The following is a 13,511-nucleotide window of genomic DNA, read 5'->3' as shown; positions in this document are numbered from 1 at the left end:
GACCAAAAACCTTGCTATTTGTGGATCATTTCCATTTTCGTTATTTCACGTTCTTCATTTGAGACATATCGTTTCTTAACGAGAAAAACCAATTATCCTACACCAATTACAAAATCCTACAGCTAACGAGCCAAGTGATTCTTCACAACGTTATTATTGTTAATCAGTTATCGGCAAATCGAAACCAGTATTAGTCATCACTTATCTACATCTTTATACAATACATGAAACCGCAAACAATAACACAATTCAAGGTTGAGGTATGAAGCCAGCAAGTCTAGCAAGTTCGAATAGAGTAAACCGGTGCGTTTACTCACCTAGCAACAGCTGAGTCGGCATTAAATTCTACTTAAGGCCAGGTTCACGCTTCAAGAATGGAGGTTGCTTCACATGGAAGAACTGGAGTAAGATACCACAAGGGAATAATTATTCAATTATGTAGAAAGCAAATCACCCAGTCTGCCGGTCGAAATCTTGATACAAATTGGTTTGGCAGGCATTCTAATTAGATTTTCACGAGGAAGAGGTGTTGTTTGAGCACATTTAGCCTGGAGGGAAATTGTTATATTTTCGCTATTAATCCATAAACACAGTTGGGCAATTCTATCATTTTTTCAGTTGATACATACAATGGTAATAACATTTATACGGGCACATAAATCAGATATTTAATTTTTGTTGTAAGTAAGAAAAGCTAAGAACATAAATCGTTGGAATATGCCATAAAAATCAGTAAGAACTATTCGCTATTTCAAAACTCTTGCCGATTGGCGAATTCACTAAACTGCTCGACAAAAGTTGAGGATATGAATTGAGTTATTCTTCTGATACTACGTTTGTATTTCAGAATATTCCTCCCCTGATCCTAGAGGTTGTCTGTTTTTCATATTCTTCGAAACAAGCGAACATCAGTTCAACTGATACGCCCCAGAAAATTTCACCATCCAAAACCCTGTCATAAATGAAAGAGATCACCGACGCTTGATAAAATCGTGAATAATACGAAAAGTTATTGTGTAAAGAGCACATTTCGGTGCAGTTGATTAATGGAAATTAATCGTGCCAACGTTTCGTTGCAGCTGATGTTTGGTTCTGGAATATAAAAAAGTATCAATGGCAGATGTTAACTCCTCGAATTTGCTTCGTGGGTTATCTCATTTGGACACTGAAATGATTACGAAACGTAGTGTGTCCTCATTGGGCCACACAAATCATCAGAAAAAAGTTGTATTTATGAATAAATACTTATACAGGGTGTTTTCAAAGGTGAAGCTTTTTTCAACAGAAATATAAAATAAGTAGTTCAACCAAAAATTGTCTATATAAAATATCCAAGCTGGCTGAGATACAACCCCCAGAAGTTCGACAAAATTTCATTCATTTTCAAGTACGGGACTGTGGAAGATGACTCCGCAAAAACGAATCAAAACATGAACATATGGCTGGACAATGAATGGTTCAGTACAAAGTTCATCGGATTAGATGCATCAGGTCACTTTTGAGAGAATCACAATTTTTGTATCGTGCAATTTAGGGTGAAAAAAAATTGAGGCAGTTTCTTGAAAGTACTTATGTTAGTTATGTTGAAAAAGTGCTATGATGTTTCCCTATTTCATCCCATTTTTATGACTATTGTTGGATTGTTAGAACAAGAAGATTGTGATGCGCATTGTGCAAAAATTCGTGAATAATTCAGACGAATTTCATTGGTGAGATTTTGAAGTATTATTCGTTTTTTTTACATTTGTGTCCTAAATCTCTTCTGTCAGTTGGTATCGCTATTTCATTACTTAGTGTGAGTTACTAAAAAATAATGAGAACAATTCGGCAATCCCAAGTTTCCATTTTCATCACCACGTAAATACACTGCGCAAAAAAATTAACGCACATTTTGAAAATCTCAATTTTAATGAAAGTTAACTCTACATTGACTTTATAACTTATTTTTTATGTTCTCTCGGGAAGGTTTTGAACGAAACAAGACACATTAAATGGATGAAAAATTCAGGATTTCACCGAATCTTATGTGAAAGAAGAGCAACTTTCAAAATACTGAAATGCTGATAAGTGATTTAATACTTGGTATTTCCACCCCTTGCGTTAATTACAGCTCGGCAACGACGGTTCATACTCAAAATGAGTGATCTTGAAATGTTCTGATCTAATCCTTCCCAGATTTCTCCGAGTTGGATTCTTAAGTCATTAAGAGTAGCTGGATGATTTTCTGAACTTCTCAGCCTTCTATTGAGGTTGTCCCAAACCTGCTCAATCGGATTGAGATCTGGACTTCTAGCTGGCCATTCCATTCGAGAGACTTCAACCTCTTCAAGGTACTCCTGAAGGATGCGCGCACGATGGGGTCTGGCATTATCGTCCATAAAAATGAAATTTTCACCAATGTATGGGGCAAATGGCACTACATGCTCTTCAAGAATGTTCCTTATATACTTATCAGCATTCATAGCTCCATTATCAACGACCACTAGGTCTGTGGGAGCAGTCAAAGATATTCCACCCCATACCATAATTGATCCTCCCCCGAAACCAGTAGTATTCAGGAAATTTCACTGAGCACATGTTTCATGTGGACGTCTGTATACAAGGGAACGTCGATCACAATGGTAGAGGCAGAATCTAGACTCATCTGTGAAGAGATCTCTTTCCCAATCGGCCTCTTCCCAATTGATATGCTCTCTCGCAAAATCCAAACGCGCCCTTCGATGGGCTGAGGTAAGAGCTGGGCCTCTTGCCGCGAGGCCTTAAATCATATTCTCTGAGGCGATTTCTTATTATCTGAGTGCTAATTTGCACACCATGAGTTTGCTCCAGCTGAATTTGAAGGAGGCGAGCGGTTGCAAACCGTTGTCTCAACGAAGAAACTCTCAAGTAACTTTCTTGAATGGCAGTTGTTACCCGTGGTCTACCCTGTCCTGGTCTTCGGACATTCATACCTGTCTCCCTGAATCGCTGCAACATTCTGGACACACTTGTATGGGAAACTCCAAACCTTTCTGCAATTCTTGTGTATGTCCACCCTTCTTCTCTTGGGTCAAGTTGCGTATTTCGCGTTGCATAGCGAAGTGTAGAAAATCAAACGAAAGAAAAACTATTGATCACTAGAATTTATCGAGAACAACTGATTTTAGAATGGAGCCAATACATTCAAAATCTGATAATATCATCTTTTTTTATTCCTGCTGGGAAAAAACATCTGTATTGAAGAAAACCGTTGACAGTGGATAACATATGCATAATTCTGATAAAAATAATTATCATTGAGAACACCTTCAGTTGTAGAATAAATTTGAGATTTCCATAATGTGCGTTAATTTTTTTGCGCAGTGTATATAACGAGCCAATATCCTGAACGAAACCACATGGTCGAATCAGGAGATAAGTTTTTCCCACTGCTTTGCTATAATTCAGCTAACAAATGATCTAGAGTCATTTTAGGATATATTTCAATAATCATTTTCAATTGTTTTTTCAACTTTGTCATTTTGAAAGTTTTGCTAGGTGATTTTAGGTGAAACGCTTCAGTTTGACCAGTTCTACCTTCTGTTGAAAAAAAAAAGCCTCTCCTTCAAGTACACCCTGTATAAGCCAGCTATTAATAAATAATTGTTCACTGATAACAAAAAGATATCGTTATTTGACAAGAAACACCAACATGTCTTCCATATAGAATAGGATTGCGGATTAGATAGATACTGCAATAATGTGTAATGTCACACAAGTTATCTCAATTCAAACATCAGAAAATGGAAACTGTGACCATAACCACATCGAAGTGTTGGTAGGAAAATGGCCAAGCATAGATTTATTCGTGCAAACAAAAGAACTTATTGATTGTGCTGAATACGGGGTGTATCCAAAGGTAAGGCTCTCTTGACAAGTTAGAAGCCATCAAAATTAATAATGCCACCAAAAATTGTCTATATATAATATTCAATATGTCTGAACGGCAACCCCTAGCATTTCTACAAAATTCCAGTAAATTTCAACTACTGGACTGTGGAAGGTGACTTTTGACCTGCGAATCCACTTAAGTTGTATCTATAAATGGTAGAAACTCATTTTTTTGCGTGAAGATATCATACTCAAATAGGTAACGATAGATAATAGAAGAGTGATGGTGGGATGAGCATTCCAAGTAAAGCAATTCTTTTTTTTAGGAACCGAAAATTGGCTCATGTCTCCCTAACCCATGGGAGAGTTGAACAGGGGGCGAGAAACACTAGACCATAAGTTTGTTTACCAGGAAAAACATTGAAAGAAAACAATTTCCAATGACCAACGATTGTCTATGTCAAGGTTGTCATTGTCAGATGGATCAGCGTAAGAAATACATATTTTGTATTTCCGAGTCCCTCTCACTTATTTCCTACATTTGTTTACTTTTTCAAACCTTTGTATATTTTTTTATATTTATTTATATTATTCAATTTTTTCTTTTTGAATCAATCTATTATCTAAGCTCAGTGCGGGAAACTTGGACCACTGATTATATTTTCTGACCATAGCATGGGTCAAGTTTCCCGCACTCCCTTTTAGTCTATTCAACAGATGTTTCCTTGAAACTTTTACAACTATTATTAATAAGTCGCATCGTTTGTAAAACAATATTAATGAATGAGAGCAATGAAACTAAACAACACCACGCACCTATTAAACTTTTCAGACAGTGTAACAAACTAAAATTATTCAATTTCTTTTTGTTGATTTTGTTGTTATAGGAAGTATAACAACAAAATCATGTTCAACCCTCTCACTCCCGAACTGTTCTGATGGCGGCCAAAATGGAACCGCCACTAGTTGTGCCTTGTTACGAGTATGTCCCAAGCTATTTACGATACCGGTAGCGCGAAATTTGAATTGAAATATTTGAGGTGGTTCAAGTCTCCTACCTGAGCATTCCTACATCCGAGTCTATCTGATTAGTTGCATCAGGTCACTTGTCAAAATTGTTGTATCGTGCGATTTGGGTTGAAATAGTGAAGAAAATTGAGACAGTATATTGAAAGTGCTCATTTTGACAAGTTGCTATTATTGTTACCCTATTTCACCCCATATTCACGACGATTGTTGGATGGTTCGAAAAGAAGAAGTTTATGATTACCATTGTGAAAATATTTTTAAATAATTTAGACGAAGATTATTGGTGAGAATTCGAACAAATATTATATATTTTACACTTGGTCCTAAGTACTTTTCTGTCGGTTGGTATCGAAATGAGCCATTCATAAAATCGTTCAAGTTACTAAATAATGGGAAGATTCTCATGTTGTCAAAATCGAACGGGCCAATGTCATAAACCAAACAATATGGTTGAGTCAGTCATCACGAGATAAGATTTTTCCCATTGCTTTGAGATAATTCAGATAACAAGTGACATTTTCAATTGCTTTCAACTTTGTCCAGTTGTGTATAGGTCGTATATAGTTTTTCTTCTGTTAAAAAATGCTTCACTTTTAAATACACCGTGTGCAGTTGCACCAGTGGAGCATAAAATACTTCAAGCTTAAATAAGGCACGAAGACAATTAAGATATCATTTGAAAGATCTAAGACTCCTTAAAAAACAGAATAAATGACACAAAAATAAACGAAAGATATCATTCATGATTTGTTTAATGGAAAATTTTATATTTCTACGAATTCGCGAATCCAATTACCGTTGAGGGCGCTGCGAAATGAAAACAAACTTTGACCTTTGTCAGTACTCTTTTTGAGATTTGTACGGCCTAACAGAGTTATTCTAGAAAATCAAGATATTTATCGGAAGTCAATTGATTGATTTAGTTTCGTAAAGAAAGATCAACATTCTTTGGAAATATTTCATTTGAAAAGGATGAATTGTTGAATAAAATCGAGCGATGATATTGGTGATCCACTTTACCTAAACACAAAATCCTATTATTTCACAGATTCTTTCTTGAATCGACCCTAGCTAATAATGTTGAGGTATTTCTAAATCGCCAATTGAATTTAGCAGGAAACTCTCGCAAAGAAAAATCGTTCAACCTAACTCCTGGCAGTTAAAAGCACTGGTATAAATACCTTCTCCAATATTTTTTCTGAATTAATACTTCTATTCAGAAACCCAGACAATAATCCCAATATAACCTCTTCAAATAATAATTATAATACTTTGTTGGACAACGTAAGATAAGAAAAAACATAAGGAGCTAAACTTGTTTTGACTTTGCAGTACTGACAAAGTAGTTTCATAATTCAGTCGGCAGAGGGCGTCTAGATTTTTGGATTCGCCAATAGCCTTTTTAAAATCTGTTTATTCATCGGAGAACAGTTTTTATAACACTCCACCTACGACAAGCTTTGGAGCTAGCATTCAATTACTTATAGGTCTCATTAACAACAACTCAAACAATTTCGAACTAAGGATACCTGTTCAGAAACACCCCCGAGCCAACACCATTCTTCCCTTATTATTCCGCCTACGAGTTTCAGCATTCAATCCAATTTTGCGTATGTATCCATCAGAAACACCGAAAAGTTTATGTGAGCTATTTTCGAGCAGAGAGAAGCCGTAATATGGGGAAACAACAGAATCGCGTTGCTGAAGTTTGACCTCATCAATGAAGTTCCCCTTGTTATACCTTGCGTATAACTGGGCTATAAAAAGGTTAGCTATAACGTGCTCCCAGCTATGGAGTGCCTCTTGCGGTGAAGATGGAGTAATGAATACAAAATAAAGTTTCTCTCGGAACTATGTGGCAGGCAAGCTCAGGAAACCTTCCATGGGTAAGTAATATTATTCAGATGTTGGCAAGTTTCTTCTTGCATGTTTTCTGCATAAAACTCTCATGAAACAGGCGTAAGTCTGCTGATATTAAACAAAGGATTACTTTTTTCTTCTCTCGCAGCAGATTTGAGCGAATATCTTCGGTTAACTTATTCAAAAAATTCAATAATCTGTGAATTCTCTCAAGGTACCGAGCACGTGAACAGATTATTAAAAGTAGATCTGAAAATGGATATGATTATTTAGCACGTCAAGATATTAGGTATACAGGGTGTTTTCAAAGGTAAAGTTTTTTTTTGACAGAAGGTAGAACTCATCAAAATAAGTCGTTTAACCAAAAATTTTCTCTATAAAATATCCCAGATGGCCGAGATACAACCCCTAGAATTTCGACAAAATTTCATTGAATTTCGAGTACGGGACTGTGGAAGGTGACTCCAGCATCGCAAAAACGAAACAAAACATAAACATGTGGCTGGACAAACTTGGTTCAGTACCAAGTTCATCGGATTGAATGCATCAGGTCACTTTTCAGAGAATCATAATTGTTGATGGTGCATTTTGGTGTGAAAAATGAGAACAGATTTTGTTGAAAAATCAATCCTCATTACAACGTTTCACCAGACAGCCTGTATACAGGCTTTTTGTTTCTCATTCATATGTCAATATATACTTAGTTTCTTGCAGTCACATTCAGTGTTTCTTTCGCCATTTTCATTTTACATTGCAATTTCAGTCTGCAATCGACACTACTGTTTTTTAATCGAAAAAATTCATGATGCAGGCAAATATATTTGATGACAAGAAAAGAGAATGATATTTCCGAAATCACGAAGTTGCCTCTCAAGCAAAGTGGATTTTTCTTAGAATGTGCATGCAGTATTTTAGGTGGTCTTTGTATAAGTAGAAGAACTATATACAGGGTGGCCATTTGAAAACGAAACAGACGAGATTACAGACGAAATAAATTTTTCGATAGAAATGCTCGGACAGGTCGATTTCTGTTTCGAGGGGGACAACTTAAGATGTAGGTTACGGACGCATAGCGCTTCAACCCTTGATACAACAACCCTCACCCCCAATTTTTGAATAGGGAAGATGGGGTGAGTGATACCTCATTTGAAAGGTATTTTTATACTGATTTCAGTACAGTAATTGTTTTTTCATTTTATGCATTAGTTCTCGAAATATTCTTAACTAAGTATTTGAAAATGAAGTGGTGTTTTCATGGCACTTGTAGTGTTTTTTTGTGAAAAATCGACATTTTGAGCTTCAAAACAACCATGACTGTGTCTTCCTTCCTCCAATCCAGTGACATAGAAATCTTTAATCAAGATGTCGAACAAACAAAGCGTATTGCGAAGGAGCTCAATCTTGCTGAACCTCAATCTAAATTATCTTCGATATAATTTGCAGTATTTCCAATAACATGCGGTAACACTTGATCGATAGAAATCTCCAAAAAGACCAAGTACGTACATATCTCTAATCAGATTACCAGGTAAGAAAATCAAATCATTAATGATGCCACAGATATATTCCAGTCCCAATTCGTGAAACGATTTCCGACTTAATCAACAAAATGAAAACATTATTGAAGCCAACTGAGAAAACACTTCATAATTAAGTCGGAAATCGTTTCACGAATTGGGACTGGAATATTTCTGTGGCATCATTAATGATTTGATTTTCTTACCTGGTAATCTGATTAGAGATATGTACGTATTTGGACTTTTTGGAGATTTCTATCGATCAAGTGTTACCGCATGTTATTGGAAATACTGCAAATTATATCGAATATAATTTAGATTGAGTTTCAGCAAGATTGAGCTCCTTCGCAATACGCTTTGTTTGTTCGACATCTTGATTAAAGATTTCTATGTCAGTGGATTGGAGGAAGGAAGCCACAGTAATGGTTGTTTTGAAGCTCAAAATGTCGATTTTTTACAAAAAAACACTACAAGTGCCATGAAAACACCACTTCATTTTCAATTACATTTATTTCGTCTGTAAAATCTCGTCTGTTTCGTTTTCAAATGGCCACCCTGTATAGTAGCTATACCATGAATCGTATTCAGCTAATTCCAATGCAAAAGTTTTCACGATCCTGCCAGGATTCGAACCTGGAATCTTCTGATCCGTAGTCAGACGCGTTATCCGTTGCGCCACAGGACCTTATTCTTTAGATAAGAACAGCTGTATGAACCGCTGTTTGCAAACTTTCGAAATGTAATTTCCAATTTTGGGTTATTTTAGTCAGTAGAGTAGAAATCAATTAATTTTTTCTCATTTTCGAAAATAAAATACAACAGAAAATTCACGTAAATTTTGACATACATATGTGAATTTATTTAACGACCTGCTGATTCAATATTCGTACTCACGAATCCTAAAAATAAAAAACGGCCATATGTTCCACAAGCTGACAGATGTTGTGGACAAAGCAGTTCAACGCAACAAACTCCTCTTACTAGCGTGAACAACGGTGTTGTTTAGCGTCTCTGTTTCAATTCTTCCCTCTATGTGGCAATCGTTCTCATATTTCAATGTTTGTAAAAGACTTCCCAATGTAGGCCAAGGAGTTTGATGCCTCGTGAGAATAAGTTATTAGATGATTTTATTGGAAATCCAGATGAAATTTATCTGAGATTCAATGCAGCATTATTGAAAATCTAGTCAGTTCAGAAATGTACCCAGATTTATTTTTTCAATTTCGTAGGTACAGATGTCTTCATTTACCTGTTAAGATGCCTGATATATGATTCAAATTACGCGCTGAATGGACGGTACATTTTTTCGCCACTGATTTATCCTTGAACTCACCACACTGCCTCTACGAAGTCTATTAAACTTCTTCAAAATTATTATATAAGTTGGTCAAACACAAGAATGAATCAAGAATACGAAGTCAATTAATAATATAGTAGGTATGACTTATTCTGAATCGGATTTGAAATTACTTAATAATTAAAAGCAGAACAGAACGAAATCTTAGACTCATCTCAAAATGAAGACAGATTTTGTTGAAGATCAAACTTCGTCAAAAACTGAATAGTGGATAAGTAAATTAGTAAGTCTTTTTTAGTTGAAATTTTTTTGTAGGGGGAGTCCGACATACTTGCTCAGGTAGGAGAGTTGAACCACCTCAAATATATCAATTAAAATTTCGCGCTACCGGTATCGTAAATGGCTTCGACATACTCGTAATAAGGCACAACTAGTGGCGGCTCCATTTTGGCCGCCATCAGAACAGTTCGGGAGTGAGAGGGTTGAACGTGATTTTGTTGTTAGGAAGTAAGGAATTGAATAATTTTTGTTTGTTTCACTGTCTGAAAAATGTAATAGGTGCTTGGTGTTATTTAGTTTAATTGCTTTCATTGACTAATATTCTTTTACAAACGTTGAGCCTTTTTAATAATAGTTTCAAAAGTTTCAAGAAAACGTCAGTTGAAAAGACTAGAAGGGAGTGCGCGAAACTTGACCCATGCTAAAGTCGGGAGACATAATTAGTGGTCCAAGTTTCCCACACTGAGCTTAGATCATAGTTTGCTTCAGAAAACAAAAATTGAATAATGAAGATAAATATAAAAAATATACAAAGGTTCAAAAAAGTAGAAAACATCTAGGAAATAAGGGAGAGAAAATATGTATTTCATACGCTGATACATCTGATGATAAAGACCTTGTCTTGAAATAGACAATCATTGGCTATTAGAAATTGTTTTCTTTCAATGTTTTTCCTGATAAACAAACTCATGGTCAAGTCTCTCTCGCCCCCTGTTCAACTCTTCCAGGTGTTAGGGTGACATGAGCCAGTTTTCGGTTCCAAAAAAAACTGCTGCACTCAAAATGTTCATTTCACCATTGCTCTACTATTATCTAACGTTACCTATTTGGGCATTATATCTTCACGCAAAAAAATGAGTTTCCGCCATTTACGGATACCACTTAAGTGGCTACTACAGGTAGGCAGAGAATATAAGAATAATCCTCAATAGGTATGTGGAAAAAGTTAAATTCAAATTCAAATAGTTTAATCCTTTCATTTCTATAATTAATAATAAAGAAAGGGTTGAAAAAACCCGATCAATGTCCAAATGATCCTCAGTAACAAATGGTCCATCCATTACCACTACAAAAACTTAGGGTTGCAATTATTACAACCAACTCAACTTTCCTCCACCCTCAGAGAGGTTGTTGGACAAACTCCTTATTGATTATTTTACATCAAAGGTTACTTAATTAGAAATAAAAATTGACCTGTTCAAGCATTTTTCAACCGAATGACCAAAACCGAAGAAGCGTTACATTTAACAATTGACTTGCAACAGAGGATGGAAGATTTTGGTCAACCACCTCGCTTATGAGTGGCCTCATGTCCACGCCTTCTTCGAATTCTTTTCATGTTGTGGAAATTCACACAAAAATACCCAGTACTGAAACTAATATTGTACCATTTCGCATTTGAATCAAGTGCAAAATAAATCATCCCAACTTTCAACCATAAATACTTTGTAAGGACTCCGGCAAGTAGTCAATTGACAAGGTCCGATTCCAGAGAAACTATAAATTGTGAAGCCGCATAAAATCTTGTGGAAGAAGTTGAGGGTTAAGGGAAATTATTGTAATATTATGGGTTCCCAGGTTTTTCATTATTGGCTTATGTAATTTTCAAGCATTAGGTAGCTATAGTAAGTTTCAACTGATTTCCATAGTTTTCTCAAATTCAGATTCACTTGTTGGAAGATTAGAAATACATTTTGTCTTCCTTATTTGATAGGGTGCATCATTCGAAGGACTCGAAAACCTTAGCGTGATTCTTTCTATATTTAATGAACTTTATACTGATTTACACTAAGCAGTAGAAGTGTGCGTGGGTTGTCAGCTGTTTATAATCCCATATAACGGATAAGTCAAGGACCAGCAAAATCAGAAGCGACTATATCGATTCCTTATCGTTAATCGGTGCACTGGTGGAAGAAAGTGTGAAATACGAGGCGAATAACCGCTTACGAAATTTGTTCGTTTGAAGGTTGCATTAGAATAGGTGTAGCGTACGATAAACGGTCATTAGTAGTTGTCGTTGCGAAACTTTCAGTTTGAACTCGAGCTGAGAGTTTTAAAATGTAACACCTTCTTGACAATTGATGAGACTGTTTGAGAATATACTTTTTGTTATGCGTAATACAGTTTCGCTCAAAGATTTAACAGTAGAGATATAGGAAACGCCCTCATCTCTCTAGTACCAAAAAACGACTACATTTTGGTCAGTTAAAATACACTCGACAATGAGATGGCGCTCAAAACGTACTGTCAATACAGAAAAACTGTTTAATAACATCAGTTTTCTGTTTTATAATTGAAAGGCGCGAAATTCGAGTTCTATTCTTTGTATTGAATTCCAATATCAACTTTGTTCAGACCAGAAAACAAACATCCTGAGCGACAAAACGAGAGGATGGTTTTGTTTTGTGATCAGGATGTTAGTTTTTAGATGAACATTGTTTGGAATCAAGTGATATAAATGAAAAACGCTGTTGAATGTGCTATATTTTTATTCGCAATTTACAAACAAAAAATTCACAAAAATGGCACAACAAATATAGCTCCGACTAGGACACAAAAGTATATGGTGCATGATTTACTATACGTAGAAGGTGTTATTTCTGTGCAAATGAATCAATAAACATATTTGAATTTGTACAATATACATATATAAGCAATTAATATGAACCAATATTCAATATATCATCATAGCATACATTCAGTACATTACAATGTAATTTTTATAAAATTTTCAGAACCACACTTAAAAAAAACCTTACAGAAGTATACAAGGCCATGATATCATATGATATCATGATATGATCTCTTTATGACACAATATATAAATTGATTAATGAATGAACAAAACACTCACAGCAGGTTTCATGAAACTTGAACTTTCCAGACAACAATTTGACATTCACTCGGTTCCCAAATCGAAATCAATAAAACCTCTGCATTTCTGAATATTTTGAAGGAGTACCAACTGAGAATCATTGACAGGACCTATAAAGCTCATAATTTCCCCTTAATTGGCAGTTCATGCAAGAGATGCTTTCTGCATACAACAATTTACGTGGATTAGCAGTTCTGAATTGACTTGCAGTAAAATGTTTACTGCACATGGTGTAGTCAGTAGTGTTTGGTGAAGTCATTGTCTCAACGTCCTGAAAATTTTATCCACTTCGAAGTACTGTAAATAAAAATCAATGAATGACCGATTCACATGTTACGAGTTTTAATACTTACGCTTCCACTTTTCTTAGTTGAGTAAATAACTTAGTTTCGGAAAATCCATTTTATTATTTAATCCACAGTACTTCACCATTCAATAATTTTCGAACGATATTATGGGGGTTTCACGAAGAAATTTGACGAATAAATGCGATAATCAGCAACTCAACGAGCTATTCAAACAAAAAGCGGTACGAGAATCAAAATATTCAAAATCTGGAGTTTTAAAACACACCTGACACACAGATGGCGCTCACATCACTTTAGTCGCTTCGTTTCCCATCTTCATACTCTATAACCTAATCGGTTTTGCTGTTTGATTCCTCCACAACTGTGTCGTTGCGTCATGAATGCAACTTACAAGACCTATGATAAAAGAAGCACTATTCGCTACATCGAAACACATCCCTTAAATGTCTGTTATGTGATCATCAGTCAGCACATATCATAAAATAAAGTCCTCCGGC

The 13,511-nt window shown here is 35.5% G+C and overlaps 1 non-coding gene across 1 annotated transcript; it reads right to left on the bottom strand.

Annotated features, from left to right (window-relative positions):
• Window positions 1-8,867: 8,867 nt before the first annotated feature.
• Trnar-acg lies at window positions 8,868-8,940 on the bottom strand. Its single transcript has one exon. It is a non-coding gene; the product is annotated as a tRNA-Arg (tRNA).
• Window positions 8,941-13,511: the final 4,571 nt, after the last annotated feature.

The sequence above is a fragment of the Coccinella septempunctata genome, chromosome 7 (assembly GCF_907165205.1).
Source record: "Coccinella septempunctata chromosome 7, icCocSept1.1, whole genome shotgun sequence".
Lineage (NCBI taxonomy): Eukaryota > Metazoa > Arthropoda > Insecta > Coleoptera > Coccinellidae > Coccinella > Coccinella septempunctata.
Note: the sequence above shows the minus strand (reverse complement) of the source record. Positions and strands in the feature narration are given on the sequence as shown.